This window comes from Camelus bactrianus, chromosome 3 (genome assembly GCF_048773025.1).
Source record: "Camelus bactrianus isolate YW-2024 breed Bactrian camel chromosome 3, ASM4877302v1, whole genome shotgun sequence".
Lineage (NCBI taxonomy): Eukaryota > Metazoa > Chordata > Mammalia > Artiodactyla > Camelidae > Camelus > Camelus bactrianus.
The window spans coordinates 161,422,795-161,441,785 of NC_133541.1; the positions used below are offsets into that span (position 1 = coordinate 161,422,795).

General features: G+C 37.3%; 1 long non-coding RNA gene across 27 annotated transcripts in view; it reads left to right on the forward strand.

Annotated features, from left to right (window-relative positions):
* LOC141577225 (uncharacterized) overlaps positions 1 to 18,991 on the forward strand; it is a 276,443-nt gene that overhangs the window by 90,432 nt on the left and 167,020 nt on the right. For 23 of the 27 annotated variants that reach the window (XR_012506060.1, XR_012506055.1, XR_012506074.1 and 20 more), the window contains 2 exons: positions 5,800 to 5,985; positions 8,443 to 8,666. The exons of 2 other annotated variants lie outside the window; for them this stretch is intronic. This is a non-coding gene — a long non-coding RNA (uncharacterized LOC141577225). Of the gene's footprint in view, positions 1 to 2,493; positions 2,656 to 5,799; positions 5,986 to 8,442; positions 8,667 to 18,991 lie in introns of all 27 variants that reach the window. 2 more of the 27 variants (XR_012506046.1, XR_012506047.1) reach the window with 2 other exon arrangements.

Here is an 18,991-nt window from a genome sequence, read left to right on the forward strand (position 1 = left end):
ATAAGTTCCATATAGACTTCTGATACCTTTTTCCTCCAGTTCAAGGTGTAGGCATATATTTACACAAATAAATTGATATTCTTTTGTCATTTGGCATATTGGGAATAAGAGGTTGTCATACTTGTTTCAGAAGGGTTGGGGAGCATGAGCTTAGAAAACGGGAGGAGAAAGAGGCCGGGAGGCACTTCACACTCTGTGAAGGATTTGAGGAACAGTAGCTTTTCTTTTTTCTTCTAAAGCAAACTGGCGCTGAATTGTAACATACTATTACTCAGAATTGCTTTTCTGATCAGATACAAGTGCCTCAGATTTTTGAAGGCAACTTGAATGATGAAATGTGTTTTAGCAGTTATCTTTAAAAGTTGTTTTATTTTTCAAGTAAAAGGCTATAACCTGTTCTTTCTTCCAGCGGTACAAGACATGCTCATTAAACTATGTACATGATCTGTGTGCTTAGTTTTTTTTTTTTTTTTTTTTTTTTGAAATGCTTGTTTCATTGTGGTTTGAATGAATGTTTAAAATTTCTGGATTTTGATATTTAGAACATGCTGATTTATGAGAACCGTTAAAAACCTGATTGTTTTTGGTCCTTGTTTGTTGGGGCACCGTATTGATTTCTGTTGTCTGTTAAAGAGGGAAATGCTTCCTCTAGCCTGCAGATCATTAAGTGAATGGTTTGCAGTGTGCCTTTAAAATTCTTTGAATGCATTGAGCATGTTTGTCCAGTGAATTTTGAATCGACTCATTGTAATGACTTTGCTTTTGTTCTGTGGCTTTTGCTCCTCTCCACAAGAATTTGAATTCTCTGTTGCATTTTGTATACGTGTTCTTAACAGGGGAAGAAATTTTGCATTTTTTACAGAGCTGGGTTTTCCTATCCCCTCTGAATGCCATCTATAATTGATACAATAAAAATCTGTTATTGCAGTGCATAATTATTTCATAAACTATTTTTTGGCATAATCAGAAACAATGACAAAGAATGATAAAACAATACAAAATCCTTCCTTCCTTTGAAGAATAGAAATGAGGTGGTCAGTCTCACGCATGCTTTGTGCCTGACACACTTACTCTCATGTCATTGTGTATCATGATTCGGAGATGGAGTTGCTTCAGGTTTGTAGATTTCTGTTTTAATATTTGTGCTGAATTCTTTCTCCAGGCTGATGTTTCCTGTTGTGTTTGTGGAAAGAGTAGAAGGGAAACAAATACTTTGTTTTGTTTTCAGGAGTCCTGAGCTGATGAGAAAAGAGTTGAGGGTGGGCTGAGGAAAAGAGTGACACTCCCTCTCCTTCCGGCTGAAATTGATAAACAAATAAATCAATTAAGTGTATCGATATTTGACCAATAGAAGTTAGCGAGCCCAAAATGGATAGATATGCCCAATGGAAATTACTGAATTCACCTGTAGAATTATGTGCTTTACCAAGTAGAAGCAGCTTAGAGCAATCAGAAAAATCAGTAATATGATGAGATATAAAAGGGATATCATATCTTTTATTTCTGAAACTTTTCTACGGTAAGTTGTGTAGAGCTAAAATTAATTTTCAAGCACCAGGATTTAAGAGTGTGGGTGGTTCTGTAGGATCGTTATTCACGGATGTGCCTAGACCCTGCTAGAGTGGCTGAAGATGGCAGGAAAAGACCCAGAGGCAGGATTTGTCATCCTAGGGTGTCCTCCATAATGGTTCCATGTGAAAGCCCATGACTGGTTTAACAAACTGTAACATACCCCAGCCGCCTGTGAACTTTGATAAGAAAAAAATATGCTTAGAAACTGCTTTGTAAGCAAGTGCCTGTGCATCCTCACACCAGTCTCCTTGCCTTAAAAAGCAGAGACAATGCTTTGCTTGCATAGTTGAGGTTTTAGATAGCACTCTGCTGGTTGCAAAGCAAGGACCGTGGCCCTCAGCTATAAACGCTGGGCTTGTGTGCTGTTAGATAGCCTATTATCCCCAAAACAAGGACCTGGCTGGTCTGGTGGTCTGCTTTGTAATTCACATATCTAAAAATGTATCTTGTTCCCCTCACCCCATGACTTCCCTAAAGATACACTAATCCTTTTTACTCATTGTGGATTTTACAATCTCTGCCTCATCCCGTCTTTCCCGAAGTTCCTCCTTACTATCTCACAACTTTTGATGAATTTTTCCTTTGATTATACACAATAAATATGGGAGCATTTGAGAGGCTCGTGGAGTTGGCTCCATACTCCCTCTCGATTTGTTGACTTTTTACACAGAGTCTTGAATAATCATTCCGTGCTGGTAAGACTTCTGCCAGCCAGATGCCACAGTTCCAGGTGAGAAGTATGCAGGCTTTATCTCTCCTACTCGAGGGAGAGAGAGGAGAGAATTGAGATATGCTCCCCCGTGGTCCCTTCCTGCCCAAGGGCCACTGCAGTTCACCTGAAGCCTTCTGGCTTCTGCTCAGAGGGTCTCTGTCCCAGGACTGACTGCAGCCTTTCCTTCCCTTGTCAACATTTCCTTTCAGAATTTGGTCTGTTCTCTGCAATTCAACCCTGGCAGATGTGATGGTGGTCAGCGTGCTGGTGGGCAGACATTTGGGGACTCCCAGGAGCCATGCTGATTCTCCTGAGTCTCTCAATCGGGGTTACAGAACAGTCGAGAACCGAAGAAAGCCCATTCACGTGAGGTCAACAGAGCATTACATCACTTTCATTTTATTTTTGAACTTTCAGTGGAGAAATTATTTTTAGCAAACTGTTCCAGATTTTCGGCCGCCTGCTTTCCTCATCACCACTTCCTTGCTGGCTCTGGTGCTTGTTTTACAGAACAGGTTTCTTCTCTGGTCATTTCTAGCAGCTGGGCTTGCCGAATCCTTGATCTGCATTTGAAGCAGAATGCTTCTTCGTGATGTGAAACTAATTTTCCTGTTTCTGAATATTTCGTGTACACTCAGCAACTGTTTCAAGTGAAATGCTCTTGTCCAATTTCGGTTAACTCACATTTGCTGATCTCCTGCTTTCATGCTGAGGGCAGTTTCTTCTTCCTGTAATAAAATTTAGCAATTTGCATTTACTATGGGAAGGTACTGGCCCGAGGTGCTTTTTTTCTTAACAATTTTAATACAATTCACCCATTAAAATGTACAGCGGTTTTTACTCTATGCCCAGAATTGTGCATCCCATTCAATCTTAGAACATTTTCTTCCCCCCAACAGGAAACCCCGTATGCATAAGCAGATATTCCCATCTTCCCCATCCTCCCCCTTCCCCAATGAGCCACTCTTCTCTCTCTGTGGATTTGCCTGTACTGGACATTTCATTTAAATCGAGTCACTTCATGTAAGTGGAACCGTCTATTGTGACTGACTTCTTTCACACTGAGTAACGTTTTCAATGTTTGTCCACATTGTGGCCTGGGTCAGTACTCTATGCTTTGCTATTGCTGAATAATATTCCACTGTATGGCTGGGCTCCACTGTTTACCCATTCATCAGGTGATAGGCATTTGGGTTGTTTCTGCTTTTTGGCTGTGATGAGTAGTGTCGCCGCGAATATTCCTTTAGGAGTTTTTATGTGGACATTTGTTATCATTTCTCTTACGTGTGTGCCCAGACAGCAGAATTGCTGGGTCATTCAGAAACCAAATGTTCAACTCCCTGAGGACCTGCCAGGCTGTTTACCAAAATGGTCACGCTGTGTTACGTCCTCACCAGCAACTGCTGCGAGCTCCGCTTCCTCTGTGTCCTCATTAGTGCTTGTTATTTTTTTTTATTATAACCTATTGTTGTGGGTGTGAAGTGGTTTCTTCTAGTGGTTTTGACTTGATTTCCCTTAGAGCTAATGATATTGAACATCGTTTCATTGTGCTTATTGGCCATTTGTATATTTTCCTTGAAAAATACCTTTTCAGATCTTTTATTCACCTTTTAATTGAGTTGCCTTTTTATTGTTGAGTTGTAGGGTTTTTTTTTTTTTTTTCATTTGGAGATACAAATTCCTAATGAGATAAATGATTTGAAAAAATTTTCTCCTGTGTATTGGTTTTTCACTTTCTGGATGGTGCTCTTTGAAGCAAAGTTTTAAATTTTGAGGAACTCCAATTTATCTCTGTTTTCTTTGTTCCTTGTGCTTTTGGGGTATTATTTAAAATCTGAGGTATTTTATTTAAAATTTTATATATAAAATAACTTAATTCGTAGGACCGTTCTAGGAGATGGGTGCGGTTGTTGTCCCCAGTGTATGGATAGAAGACTGAGATGCAGAAAATTTCTCTGAAATATCAGTTTCACAGCTACCCAGTGCTGTGGGAGTTCAGGCACTCATGTTCGTCCCAAACATCTGTGCTTTTCACCAACATGCTCCACTCCTTCCTGGAATCGTTAATGAAAAAGTGTTTCCGTTTTTGATTTTTTGTTAGTTTGTTTTCTCTTTGGTGACCTCATCTCCTCATTTTCTTTTCGGATATCAGTGTAGATTTATTTTAGGTCTCATGTAGGCAGAAGTATTGCTATCAGTTAACTTCTTTATTACTCACTCTCCGATGATGATTGTTGCTATTTGACCTAATCAAGTCATGCTTAACTCTTTCCTGCTCATGACACTGAAAAGTGTCATGACTTAAAGAATGCTCAAAGAAGAAAGTACTTGATTGATTTCATCTTGCTACCCAATCAAACCAATCAAATGAAAACCCGGTGTTGACACAGATTATAAGCCCTCCAGAATAGGGTCACTGTCTTCCTTGTGTTTCATTTGTTTGGTCACAGTGTCTGGATAGCGCCTTGCTGTCCAGCAGTTTTGTGAGGATACGGTGCTCGTGAATCATTGTAAGGACAGAATTTTGACAACAGACTATGTTGTTCATTTCACAAGGGAAAAGATAATATAGAAATACTGCTCAGATCTATTTTAAAATTAAGCTTGGAATTTTGAGAAGAATTCAAGAAACCATACAAAGATCTTTTTCACTAATTTTAGATCTATCTTAGACACATTATGGTTACATAGCAGAGTAACTTATCAAGTAGATTTGACAAGAGTTGTGTATTATTGATTTTTTGTTTTAGTTGAAATATTCTCTCTGAGATAAAGTAATCAGTGCCTATAAATGCACAAATATGTTTGTATTTCTATGCAACATGGGAGCATACTTCATATGTTTCTATATAATACATATGACTGTGTGTTTTAATCTGTCTGTCAGTGTTTTTATAGTTTTTCAGCAATGTTCTAACTTTAGAATTCTTCTAAGAAATTCACTCCCAATACTACTGCAGTTTGTACTGTGTATCCTTTCTTATGCATGGGATTCCACTGTCCCCTCAGGGAGGAATTTCCTCTCCTATTGAGTTAGTAGCAGATTTAAAGGAACTTGGATTTCTAGGCCTTTGCTCTCCATGTGTTTGCAGTTGGCTGTCAATCACGATTTTCCCTTTCTTGAGTTTTCATTCTTCAATTAGAATTTTTTAAAATAACTACTAATATGTTTCACAGGTCTCTGTAGAAACTTGATGTGTTTGTGCTTTTCAGTTTTCAATTTATGAAAAATATAAATGCACCCTTGTTTTTAAGTAGTCCTTTTTCACTAGATATTTGTTTATCTCTTTATAGTTAAAATAATTTTTTCCCAATGAATGAATCGTTGTGCATGTTTTAAAAAACCTTACTTTTTACTTTTCTTATTCTAACAGTTATATTCGTTGTATAGAATTTATAAAATAAGGATAAACACAGTAATAACTTAAAATGGCCTCTAATCTCTCCTGGAGATACAGTTGTAAGGTTTGAAATTGAGAATTACAAGTCCTCTCACGTTTTTCTTCTTTTTCAAGTACGTTTTGGTTACTGAGACCCTCGAATTCCCATATGAATTGTAGCAGCAGCTAGCCAGTTACTGCAGAGGAGCCCACTGTGATTGTGATCGAGACCACGTTGAATATGTGTATCGCTCTGTGGAGCACTGACATACCAAGAGCGCTGTCATCTGATCCAGGAATGTGCGTGGTGTGTCTGTCCAGGTATTTAGGTCTTCTTTAATTTTTTTTCAACAATGTGTAGAGTTTACATAGTATTATTTTATTTATTTTTTCCCTTTATACTGAGTAAAAGTGCGCAACGTACCGGAATCAGAACTGTATTATAGCCCCAACACTTGCTGCTACAATGGACGCTGCGGTCTTTCTTTGCCCTCTGTAAAATCTTGCACAAAATAGGACCTAAGTAACTCTTTCTTGAATGAATGATTTTATGATTCCTGAATGATGCTTGAGAGTCCTTGTGATGATATCTTTTTCCCAGACTTTCCCCTTTTCTTAACTATGCCCTTTCTCTTCCTTTCCTCCAGCCTGGGTTTCAGCCTGCCTGTGGCATTGATTTTCCCTATCTGTGGATTCTTCCTTTCACTAGTTCACGATAATGTTACATGTGGGCTGTGGAAACTTGCTAGATGTCAAGAAAGAACCAATCCATTGCTAGCTAGTATTTTTAGTGTGTGGTATTCTTTTATCTATTGAAATTAAATCAGGCTGACCCCCTGAGCTCTTTTCACCTTCCTACACATGATACTGCTCTGGTTGCTGCATGTGCCCTTCCACCAGACTTGGTTTTGGAATTGAGTAAGTCACCATCACTGGAGACCACTCTTTTAAAGATGAAGAGGACATTTGATCCTTCTCCCTGGTTGGGGACTTGGATGAGATGAGGTAACAGATAAAGAATGGAGCCCCAGCACATTCTGACCACTGCTCTTTCCGTTCCTTTTTCCAGGGGAAGAGTACAATTCAAAAATATAAAGATTGTGAGCTAATGAGATAGACAAGACAACCGATCATTTATTAAATATCCTTTCATGCCAGAAACAAATGTATTATACACAAAATAAGCACACAAATCACGGTAGAACCGTGATTAAAAACGTGGGTCCTAGTTCGAGTCCTGCTCTGGAATGACCAGTCCTGTGAGATGGAGAACTGGTAGGCCGGCTTAGCGTCTCTCGGACTAGTTTTCTGTCCTGCAGAGATGGGGCTCGCTAGGCGTCCCCCCCGTAGAGGTGCTGGGGGGTGTAAGTGACGCACGTGGGCAGCCCTAGCAGAGCTGCTCGTTCCTCGTAAGTGCAGGAGAGCATAGCATTTGCGGTGACGGCTTTATGACCGCCCCGTGAAGACTCTCAGTGCTCCTAAGGGATGCCTTGTGGTTTGGAGATGGGATTCTCACTTCTGTAAATACCCAAGGATTGTGTTATTGGGCCCTGCTGATTTGAATCTATTCTTTAGAAAGTACATATTGTAGATATATTTTTCAAGCATGCATGCTTTTTTCTTTTATTATTTATAGTTCTACCCTCTCTCTTGGTGGGACTTTTCATGGAATCCAGGAAACAGCCCTAAGCCACCTGCCTCGTCACACGTCTCCGTGGCGGTTTTCTTCCCTGACTAGAAGAGGGTTCTGCATAGGGAATTTTCTTTGTTCCCCTTTTCTTGGAGTCTCTCTGTCTGTCTGCCCACCTCTCACCTGTCCAACTGTCCATTTCTCTACCCACTCATTCTTCTGACTTGTTCCAAAAAGCATTTCAGGCAGCTTACAGAAGAACAGATACCAAATAAGCAGGTGAGAAAATGGGGCCAAGTTCAGACAGTGAGGCTAGGAGGCGAGCCTGTGTGAGGGTGGCAGGCATGAGAGACACGCGTCTGCCCTGTGACTTATAAGATCGACAGCAAGAGTGTGCCTGAGGCTCCCAGCAGACACAGGGAAACAGGGTGTGTGGGAGATGCTCACTGGCTGTGAAATAAATAAGTGGCTGAGGAGAAGCCCAGCCTTTCCAGCTACTAAGGCTTAGGAGAATGTTTTGAGTGTCTTCCAAAATCAGAGTATTTCTTCTTTTCCTTTTTCAGAGTTCTATGTATAGTTGGTTACATTCTATACATGGAAATTTCTCCAAAACTGCTTCCCACGTGTTTCCCATGGCTCGGAATGGGGTGGTTCTGCTCATTGACGGGTGTTGGCCAGAAACAGAAAATGACATCCTCCAAGAAGCCTGGGATTTGTCAGTTATGTTTTGTCAGTGCTGATGACTTCAGAAAATGCTTTCACAGTTTCTCTCCATCTGAGGCGGCAGCATGCTCTCTTAGCAGCATCAGGAGCTCAGGGCCACGGGATGGTGGGGGCTGACTGCACTGCCTTCAAGACAGCTGAGGTAGTCACTGCAGGCGTGGTGCTTTCACGTAGTGCATTTCATGTTCTTTAATAGGCTTCAACAGGGAGTTAATTGAGTTAATTAACATGTAATAAATATGATGCTTTTTTGTAAAGACAGTTATAGGCAGAATATAAGCTGTGAAGACTTTAAAAAATGTTTCATTACTTAAATTTCAGCAGGGAAGAATTAGTTTATCTTATTTATGCCTCTCTTTAAAAGTAACAAAGAAAGAAGACAGAAAAAGCAGAGGATGATTTCTGTTCTTCCTCTCGGCTTGCAGGTGCCCTCACCTCCAGTGGCATCCATCCAGACACCAGCACTGACACTGGCCGTGCTCAGAACTGCCTCAGCCCTGAAGATACAACTGACAAATAGAAGGGGGCCATGCCCTGTTACAGCAGGTGCTCTCACTTTGTGGGTCCTTAGGTAACTGTGCGTTGTTATTCAGGATCGCCATTCTACATTGTGTGACGCTGCTGCGGTGTCTCCTAGTTATTTATTTATGTAAGTACTCATGTATTTTCTCCAATGCATGGTACTAGACATCTAAAAATGATTTTTTCAGATGAAAAATAATGTGTATTTAATATAATAAGTCTGAAAAAAGGGGCAAAATAGGGTATCCTTGTCCCACTACTCAGAGACTGTAATTAACACTTTAACTTCTATTTTCTGTTCTTTTCATCAGTGTGTATCACCTCTGTCATAAAAACCAGCGAGCACTCTGTGCCTGTTTACTGTGTGGAGACCTCCATTTTCCATTCGGCTTATTACATGTTTTTCTGCAATATTCTATCTCCCCTGGCATGATTTTTAATGACCAGTATAGCATTCTGTCTTGTGGAGGCATCGTCCATTTTACTTCGGGCTTAAATAAACTTTTAAATTCCAAGTGTACTTAACTGAAATACTGAAAAGGGAACTGTGGTGGTACCGAAAGAGCCCTACCTCCCTTCCCCTTATTTCCTGAGTGTAAAAGCTGTTGCCAATGTGGTGTATATATTTCATGACCTTTATGCCTATGACATATATATATATATACCCATAAATACATACATACCTACATACATACACGTATATGAGAAATCTATGTATATGTGTGTGTATATATGCTTTATTGAAAAATAAGACCATACTATATGTGTTCTGCAGCTCGCTTTATTCACTCACGGGTATATCATAGACGTCCTCCCACTCCAGACTCACCCGGTACTTTCAGATAGAATGGAGGGGTCTCTTGATGTGCAGGTGTGGTCTCTTGTGCAAGGACACCTTTGGTGGGAGAGTGATGTGGACAAGGCCCTGGACAATGCCGAATCGCCGGCCCCTTCAGAGCCCATGTCTCGCCGTGATTTACCACATCATTTTCTTGATGTTGGACCCTTAAGTTTTCTCCATTTTCCACTTTCAGAAAGGATGTTTGACTGGCATCCCTCTTGTACAAACATACCTGTGATCTTGTATGAGTATTCCTTTAGTTAAGGCTTCTGGAAATTTTGTCCCTGGATGTGATATTTACATTCATCACAGGCTCCTTTCAAGTGACTCTAGAAATTGCTTCTCCTGTGGGGAATGAAAATCTGTAGAATAACTTATGTAACCAATTCTCTATCACAGGATATGATTTCACTTCAGCTTTTCATCCCACCATTGTAAACAGTGCTGTGTAAATGCTCTGATGAGTACATCTTTTGAACTGATTTTTTTTCTAAATGAAATGATTCCTAGAAGTTGAGTTGAGTCTGTGTGTACACACGTTTTTCAGAGTTTACATATCCATTGACATGTCGTCCTCCAAAATGTCGCTCACAGTTTGTTCTCTCACAGATGGACACTAGCTAGAATATCTTTTACAAATATTTGCCAATATGATGAGCAAAATTGCTTTTTCATTGTTTTAGTTTGTATTTGATGACCAGTGAGTTATTGAGCATTTTTCACTCATTAGTCATCTGACTTTTTAAAAGTGAATGATCCCTTTTGTCCTTTGCACACATTTAAGTGAGGGAGCTTCTTGTTGCTTTGTGACAGCTCTTTGTATGTTATGAACATTAACCCCTTGTCTTCATCAACATGTATCACAGAGCTTTTTCTTGTCATTTCTTGCCTTTCATTTTGTTCAGTAGGTTTTTTATTTTCGTTGTGGCTCAAAATATTCTTAAGATAGTAAACGTCTTCCTTTTGGGTTTTATCTTTGTTATTATTCTTAGAAATACTTTCTTATAATGGTATAAATCTCTTATGTAGGTTTATTTAATGTCTAAGATGGAGATGATAATAGTACTTGTTATAGTGAGGAGAACTTGAATTAATGTGAGCAAAGAGTTGTATTTGCTGTTATTAGTATTTTAATATTTAAACAACTATCTGTAATTTTTTTTGTGGTCATTATGACAGGAATAGAATTTGTTCTTTCCAGGTGATTCTCTGATTGTCCCAGGAGAATTATTGAATTCATACTTTGCTCTTTGATTTGAAATCCCACATGCACAAAATACTTATGTACACTAGAGTCTCTTTTTGAGCTCATGCTATATTTGTGTCAATCTTACTTCCTTACTCCAGTGCCATATCTTACATATTGTAAAAATTAATTATTATCTGACAGTGTGATTTTTTTTGTTCTTTTCTTCCATCCCAAACTTTCTTGGCTATTATTATGACTTTATTATTCCTGAAGAATTCCAAAATATTTTGTTCAAGTTAAAAAAAAGTCAGATAAGAGTATTCATGGGATTTTTGTTAAGTTTTGAATTATTTTTAGGAGAACTTACATCTTTACAAAACTGTTTTCCTCCATGCAATATGTTGATGTCTCTACATTCACACCTCTTATTTACCCCTCAGTACAGTCCTGTAGTTTTCTCCATGTACAACATGGGCATTAATTTTGAGTTTATTCCAGATTATTGTCGATGTTTTTGTTAATTTTGTAAGTGAGAATTTTTTGCTATTATATTTTTTAACTGTTTAAACTGACACCTAGGAAGGCAGATTCGGTTTTTAAATACTCACTTTGTAAAAAATCATTTAAAATTGTAAGTATTAAGTAATTGTTCGAGGATCCTTTCTTTTGTGTTTTTAAAAATTTGTTTCCAATATTATCAAAATGGTCATAGCTAAGAAGTATAGGTGTGGAGACAGATGGAGAGAGGTAGTGTGGCTCATGTACAAACTGTGAGCACTTTCATGGCTGCCTTTAGGCTGGAGAAGCCCCAGAAGAGCCCAGGTTAGACCAGGGGTGGCTTTGTATGCACTTGAAAGCCAGCTTTCCTACCTGTATGGTGAAGCCTGGTGGGCGTGGCAGGTAGATGATCAAGGTCTGATCAAGGTCATTGGCTGCACAGAGCGCTGTGTCTGTGAGAACTGGAGTCCATCGCCATGGGAAATGCTTGGCGCCAGGAACACTGCAGGGGAGCTGGGGAGTCTGTGTGTTAAGGATTTTCCAGTCATGGGAGTGGGAAGATCAGACTCTGCATTCAGATCTGAGTTTGAATTCATCCTCTCTTATTTACTGGTCCTCTGACTTTTGTCAAGTTATCTACCCTCTTTGAACTCCTATTTCCTTATCTCTCAAAATAGGAGAATTACGGCCTGCTGCTAGAGTGTTTGATCAGGGTAAATGATTTGTTTCTATAAGATGCCACGTACAGTCACAAGCTCAGTGAGAAATGGGCTGTCACCTCTTCATCTGCAACTCAGTGCTCGACAGGACATCGGGGCAAAGCCAGTCCGTAATTTGTTTGTGATGCAATGAGGAACAAAATTAATGTCTTGCCTTTCCCTTGCAGTATTCTTACTCCTTTGCTTCATTTACTTCTTTCCTCCTTTCCTTTTCCCTCCTCCACCAAAAGATCCTGAGACTCTCTCAGAAAACTAGATTCAAATTACTTTAAAGGGTGTCTCATCCTCATGAAATGACAGTAACATAAAAAAAATCTGTACAGATCCCAGACGTCATTGTATTTGATTTACACACACACATGCACACCCACACACACAATCAGCCTACCTACAACTTGCTGAGGGAGAAGGACCAATATTTCTGAGTTTTCATTCACTGAGCGTGAGAGCAAAGTCTCTTACGCAGACTTTCACCTTGCTTAGTGCATGGTGTTTTTAATTGGATTTCTGCTTTGTGGCCATAGAACTATTCTTATAGAAGAGAGTTTGTGGAGACATAGACATTCTGCTGAGATATTGGTGTCAACATATTTGAGTTGGAAAGGACTTAGGACAGCATAGAGTCGTAACTTTTTATGGGTGAGAATCCATGATGGTGTAACTTGGACAAAAACCTGGGTCTTCTGTCTTCGTGTCCACGTAGATGAAGAGGCAACAGGGCGGGAGATGGCAGGGATCCTTCTTGCTTGAGTTCCAGGGTCTTGCTAGTTTTCATTGCTCAGCTGCCTTTAGTTTAGGTCCTTGTGGCCTCTCATGGGAAGGTCACTCTGTCCTGGAAGACTGAGTTTCTAATCAGCAAAAAGCCCTGGACCCACTCATATTTCCCAGAGTTTTTCTGCTGTCCTGCTGACAGTTTATATAAATGATACCTAAGAAACTACTGGATATAAAATCCTTATTGTTATCATTTGCCCTCAAGTTCCATAGGAATGGGGTGCTGTCTCAGGCTGTCTAAGGCTAGATCTGAACAAAGATAGGGTGATAGGCTGTGCTGCTGGACCCTTCCCATTCGAAAGGGATTTCCAACTTAGTTTTTAGAATCAGACAGATGAGTTCAAATCTTGCCTTTACCAGTTATTAGCTTTGTGAACTTGGGGAAGAAACTGTACTTGTTTGTGTCCAATTATCTTTATCTTTAAATAAGTTCAGTATTTTCTTTAGGGTTTTTGTTTTAGAACTGAATGAGCTAATTTCCTCATTTATACCTAAAATACTGATCGCATGGTTCTGTGCTGGTGCCTTGGTAGAAGATTACTAAGGGACTCAACAGTGAGAATGCAGGTGGGGGACCCCTGGATCATAGAGCTTATATTCCAGGATATGCTTGTAAAAGACTGGATGTGCAGTGGATTTGTAGTAAATATCCATTCCTTTCCTTATCCACATTGATTGTGTATATATCTTTGTACAATATATGAACAATTTTTTATTGCAATTTAAATATCTTTGTAGTATTTATGTTATGTAGCTATAACAAAATACATGAAATAAAATGATTTGTCTTATTTTCTTTTCAATATGCAAAACAAAATAAAATAGAAAAGAAAAAAAGGTTTTGAAGGAGTAGAAATAATTTTATTTCTGTGGAATCAATTCCCTATGTTAGGTTTTTTAGTTGTGTTGTTAATAAGCATATAAAATTGATAGGTTGTGACTTCAGTGTTGATAGCTAGGTGAGTGTAGTTTCTTTTTGTGGTTGTCTTTGATGAATTATTTGCACTAGATCATAAATGATGTGCATGTTACATATTGGAAACGAGGAAAAAGTGGAGACATACTACCTCCAATGCAGTCATCTTGTTACCAAGTCGAAACTCGTACTGCTTGCTGTATGACAGGCCAATAAATCGGGAGATTGAGGTGTTGGAGCAAGGAATAGTGACTTTATTTGAAAAGCTGGCAGACCCAGAAGATGGCTGAATGACATGCTGGAGAACCGTCTCCCCCAAGTCAGAAATCAGTCCACTTTTATACTAAAAAGGGGCGGGGATGCCCTGTTGATACTAAAAATTCTCTGGATCACCTGTCTTACTTGTTTGTTATGATCCAGGAAGTGTTTTCCCTTCATTGCTCATTCCCATACCTAGAATCACACTATTACAATTACTTTATTCAGGGTTATAAATTTTTTCTATTTCTTCAAGATGTTTAGCCATCATCAATTTTGTAGGCCTAGTTACACTTTGGGAAATGTAACAGACAATTTTATAAAATAGACAGGATATAAGTAATACAGCTAGTAACGTTAATAAAGTCATGATTAAGAATTTAATAATCGGGAAGTTGTATTTTGGGGTTAAATTTTTGCTTGTGTTTCTGATTGAGTTTGAGTGATCTTATGAGAAAGTTCATATTTATGGTCAGTCTCAGAGCAGGTATTAATTGGTCAGGTGACGTCTCCCACCTTGTAAGATCAACAGAGGTCTAAACAGAACTATAATTTCTTTTTAGAATAACGTTTCTGAGGGCTATCTAGTTAGAGCCTTGGAGTAGGGAAACCCACCAAGGTAACACAGAAGAACTAGACATAGGTAATTTACCATAAACTTAACAATTGGAGTAGTTCATAATCAAAGGTAGGAGAAATTATCACAGTAATTTTTATGCAGGCCTGGTACGGTGTCTTGGGTCAGCTGTCTACCTCAGATATCATCTTCTTGTCATCCTGGCCTGGTAGCTTTTCTCCATTTGGGCATTGTTTTAAGGTGAGCAGTGCTCTATAGGCCAGTGCATTGCAGGGGCTATTTCTGATAGGAAATGAACCCGAAAGTCCGTTTCCTTCAGGTTTGGTGTGTATGGTCTATTTAAGAGTACCTGATAAAGGGTCCTTCCATTCAGGTTGGAGACAGTTCTTTAAGTCATGTCTGTTCCAGTTTGTATAATCCCCTGGCTGCAGGTCATGGGGCATTGGAATTTTACCCAAGGATAGATTAGTGAGCTTCAGAAACAAAGCTAGAGTATCCTATTAATAATTCAGTTAAACTGTACAGCAATGTGACATAACAGCAAGGAATGGTTGGGAAGTGTGTTAGTAAATACGGACGTCAACAAAACTAGAATTTAATATCCACTAAAATATAATCTTTTTTCTCTCTAAAGTTACCCTCATTTTTCTCAAATAAAGCCATGTCAAGATTAATTGCTTTACAAGTTGTCTGATTATTTGATCATATAAGCTTTTTTAAATTGGCTGTGTTGGAACTTTTAATTAGGAGTCTCAGGGTAGAATGTTAATAAGGTTTGCTAAGGCCAGGAAAGCCCCGTCAAGGGCTTGTCATGGATTTCTGCCTTACAGATTTAGGTAAATTCTTTTCTCTTTAAAATCCTTAAAATACCTTGAGATTCCTATATCTGTTAGGAGATGATCTTCCTCATTTGTCTGATAGAGCCACTGGGGACCTAAGAGTTTTTAGTCTATTGAGGGATCAGATAGAGAGAAAAGATAACTGTTCCAAGTCTGATTACATAGGTATAATTTATCAAATTGCTGTGAATCATAGCTAGCTTAAAGAGAAGAGATTCTTTATGTCTGGGAAACAGGTTAAAAGCCAGTAGTATTTTAAACAAAATCAAAAATTATAACCATATTCACCAGTTTACTCAGTCCCATGTAACTAATTGTTTTAATCACAGTTTTCATTGGAAATTTAAAATTTCTTACCCTGTTTATTTCACTGCTATAGTTTGAAATTTATTAGAAATCAGTAAATCTCCTTGAAGAGCAAGCATTTTGCAAAACCATCAGAAGACAACCATTAACTGTCTATAAATGACAAAAGATTTAAAATCATGGTTAAACACCGTTACACTATAATCGATAAAGAAACCTGGTCACTATACCCAGAATTATCACTGGTAACATTTCAGATATACCAGAATTTTAGGGAGTCCATATAATTTCTACAATATCTATATTAATAACATTTTCTCATACAATATAACCTTAGAAGATTTATTATTCATTTGACAATACCATGTTATTTAACATGCCAAATGAAATTTACTAGATTAAAATCTCTCTTTGGGATGTTTCAGGGGCCCTCTGTAGCATCCCAAACTTAACTGGAGATTAAAACAACTTTAATTAGAAATTGATATTTTGGGAGCTTGTTTAAAGATTTCAGAACACTTGGTCAGATAAACATATAGATCACTGTAACGTAGTACTAATTCATTAACAAGAAAATGCGTCAAAGGTAATGGCAGAACAGATCAGTTAAGTGGTATAAGAAGTTTTACAATCTGTTACTGAAGGTGGATTAACATTTTAAGAAAAATTTTTCCTCTTAACAGCGAGAAAACCAAATCTAGTCTTGTACCTGCTTACTTCTAAGATTCATTTACTTTGCCCAAGTTGATTCTAAACTTAGCCAATTCTGACCACGTATGAAACTCTTTCCTCAGGGTTCCACTTCCACAAGCCTTCCATAGCTTTCTATACTCATATTAGTGTGTCCCTTATTTTCTCTTCCATTCAGAAGTAACCAGCTTCAGGAGAAATCCACTATTTTTCATTAACAAAATATAATTCCATTCTTATATCTTCCTTTACACATTTATCTTACTTTCCTAGGATACTGAGATCATTCCCTTAATAATAGAGACTATTTCAGGGTGGCATCATCCATTTATTAGTATTTCTAAACACCTTTATTTTCTCTGTAAGAGGAAGTTACATGTTAAGTAATTCATATTTCAATCTTATTTTATCTGAAAATGGCATAGCTATTTAATAAAATCCTATCATTTGACTTAATTTAGCACAACTCTAGAATTTAAAGTTACCAAACATTTAGAGATTATCTTAAGCATACATTTTAAAAATATATTTTAAAAATTTACCCAAAGCTCTCATCTCATTTGCATTTAATTTACTTAAAATTTTACCACACCACATTACTGTTTTTTTTTTCTTGACATATCTGCAACAGATATAACAGGATCTTATTTGACTTTCATTAAACCTAGGTACAGTAAAAGCATTATACTTAATATTGATGACTTTAAAGATGTCTGTATTAATTAGAACATTCTTAAACTAAACAATATCAAATATTATCTTAATATTGAATGTTTTCCAGTTCACGTGACGCTGAAAGTCAATTTGTTCAGTTTTTATTTTAAAAATACTTAATTTTCAAGCTCCTATTTTTTACGTCAATTAAGCAGATCTCTTTGACTTTGATTTTTTTAGCTGTAGAAATATCTCACATCAATAATGTGTACACAGTCTTATAAACAGACAAAAGCTAGAGATCTCATAGCTTCACTTTAAAACTTACTTATAAGATAGGTATAATAATAGTTGGAGTAAAGTGAATTTGCTTGCTCAAATCACTAAGGCTTGCTATTTATGAAACAGACATTTAAGATTTCTTGACAAAGTCTGAAGGACACGTCAGAGTTCTGAGTTCTAAGTTTTAAAATGCCAAAAATTTCTTGGCCTTAAATTTTATTTCGTTGAGCTAATTAGGCTCAGTCCTAGGTCATTGTTTGCTGTATTTACATTTCTGATCTGCAAGACAAAGACACAATCTTCCAATTCCCCAGAGAACTGCTCTGTCACCCAGACCCAATTTTCCCTCCTCAATTGGCATTTTTTATCAGTGAGAAGAGCTGTAAACAAAGAATTCCGTGTTTTAAAACCTTAAGGTTTAATTTATCATGTTTTCCAAAGCTTGCATAAGGCATTTAGTAAGGTCTCTTTTTCTTGAGTTATAAGTTAAACCCAGGGTAAACCTCTTATTATATTTTTTTATTAGCCACTGAATATTAGTTTTTAGTTTTACGTTATACTGGACAGCTCATGTAACTCTGTTGGTTTCTTTTACTTTGTTCAATTAATATTTTCTGAGGGACAGATTTGTGCCCAGACTTATAACACCAAGAAGGGGACGCGTTTTTCCATTGAAACAGATCTATCCCACAACATAATTAAGCAAAAGTTTTATATAAAGACCATTTAAATATACCAATTTTACAAACTTTTATCTCAATTTTATTAAATCTTATACCTTTAATTTTTATATTTATGTTTTAATCAATAATTCTTATTTCTAGAAGGAGTGCCAGAAGCCTTTTTTTTTTTTTTTGTGCATTGTATCTAATTTTATAGAAAAGTCTCTAGGATGCCCAAGTTTCAGCCAAAGAGCTTAGACCCTTCTCAATTTTTACTTTGATTAATTGGTCTGTTGTCCCAATCATTGATCAAATATTTCAGTCTATATATATATATATTTTAAACTGCGGCAAATAAAACGGACTTGTTTGAACTTTAATGTTGGGGGGCAGTAGGTGATCTCTTTGGCCCTTTTTTTTACTTTATGTAGTGTAGTATCAAAACCTTGTACCTAAATCCAAAAATGTCCATTTTATTTATCTCATTCAAAATAACCATATAAAAATATTTATCCACTTGGGATAAGCCCCTTATCTTTTATTTTTCGACCTTTTAACAATCCTTTTTCCAGTTATACAACCTAATTAACATTAATTATTCTAAGATTTTATTAGCATCCCTAGAACCATTTATCGGAAAGGAAAAACACAAATGTAGCTTTTCAAACCAGTTTTATTTTTTTCACTAAGTTCTTAGTTTAACCATTAGATATATTTTTCTACCTTTAAAATTGATTTTAATAGATACCAATAAAATAGCTGTTTATAATGAGATCTCTTTCAACTTTCACCAATTTAAAAGTTTTTTCAAATTAAAGGATCCATCATATGGCCATCAATTTATATATATATATATATAGTGATTTTAAATGAATAAGATAAAGAGGCTTTTCCACATGAGAGTGGGGGTGTTGCCTAAATAAAATTCAAAGGTTTACTCTTCAAAAGCTAAAGGCCTTTGTGGTCCAGGCTGATGAAACAAAGTTTAAGATGGCAAAATATCTGACAATTGGTACAAAGAATTGCTTAGAATCCCAATTTATTTGCGTGGCCACCATATGTACACAATACTTGAACCTTTTGTATGGCAGAGTCCAAGGTTTTCTTTAAAAAAAAGTAAACTTATATATACATACATACACACATTTAAAACACCCAGAGAAAGATAAAACATTTAAATTTCAAGGACACAGGAAGAGAAATCTAAGTTCCCCCTAACGGGGATTTTGTTTTTATAAGTTCAGAAT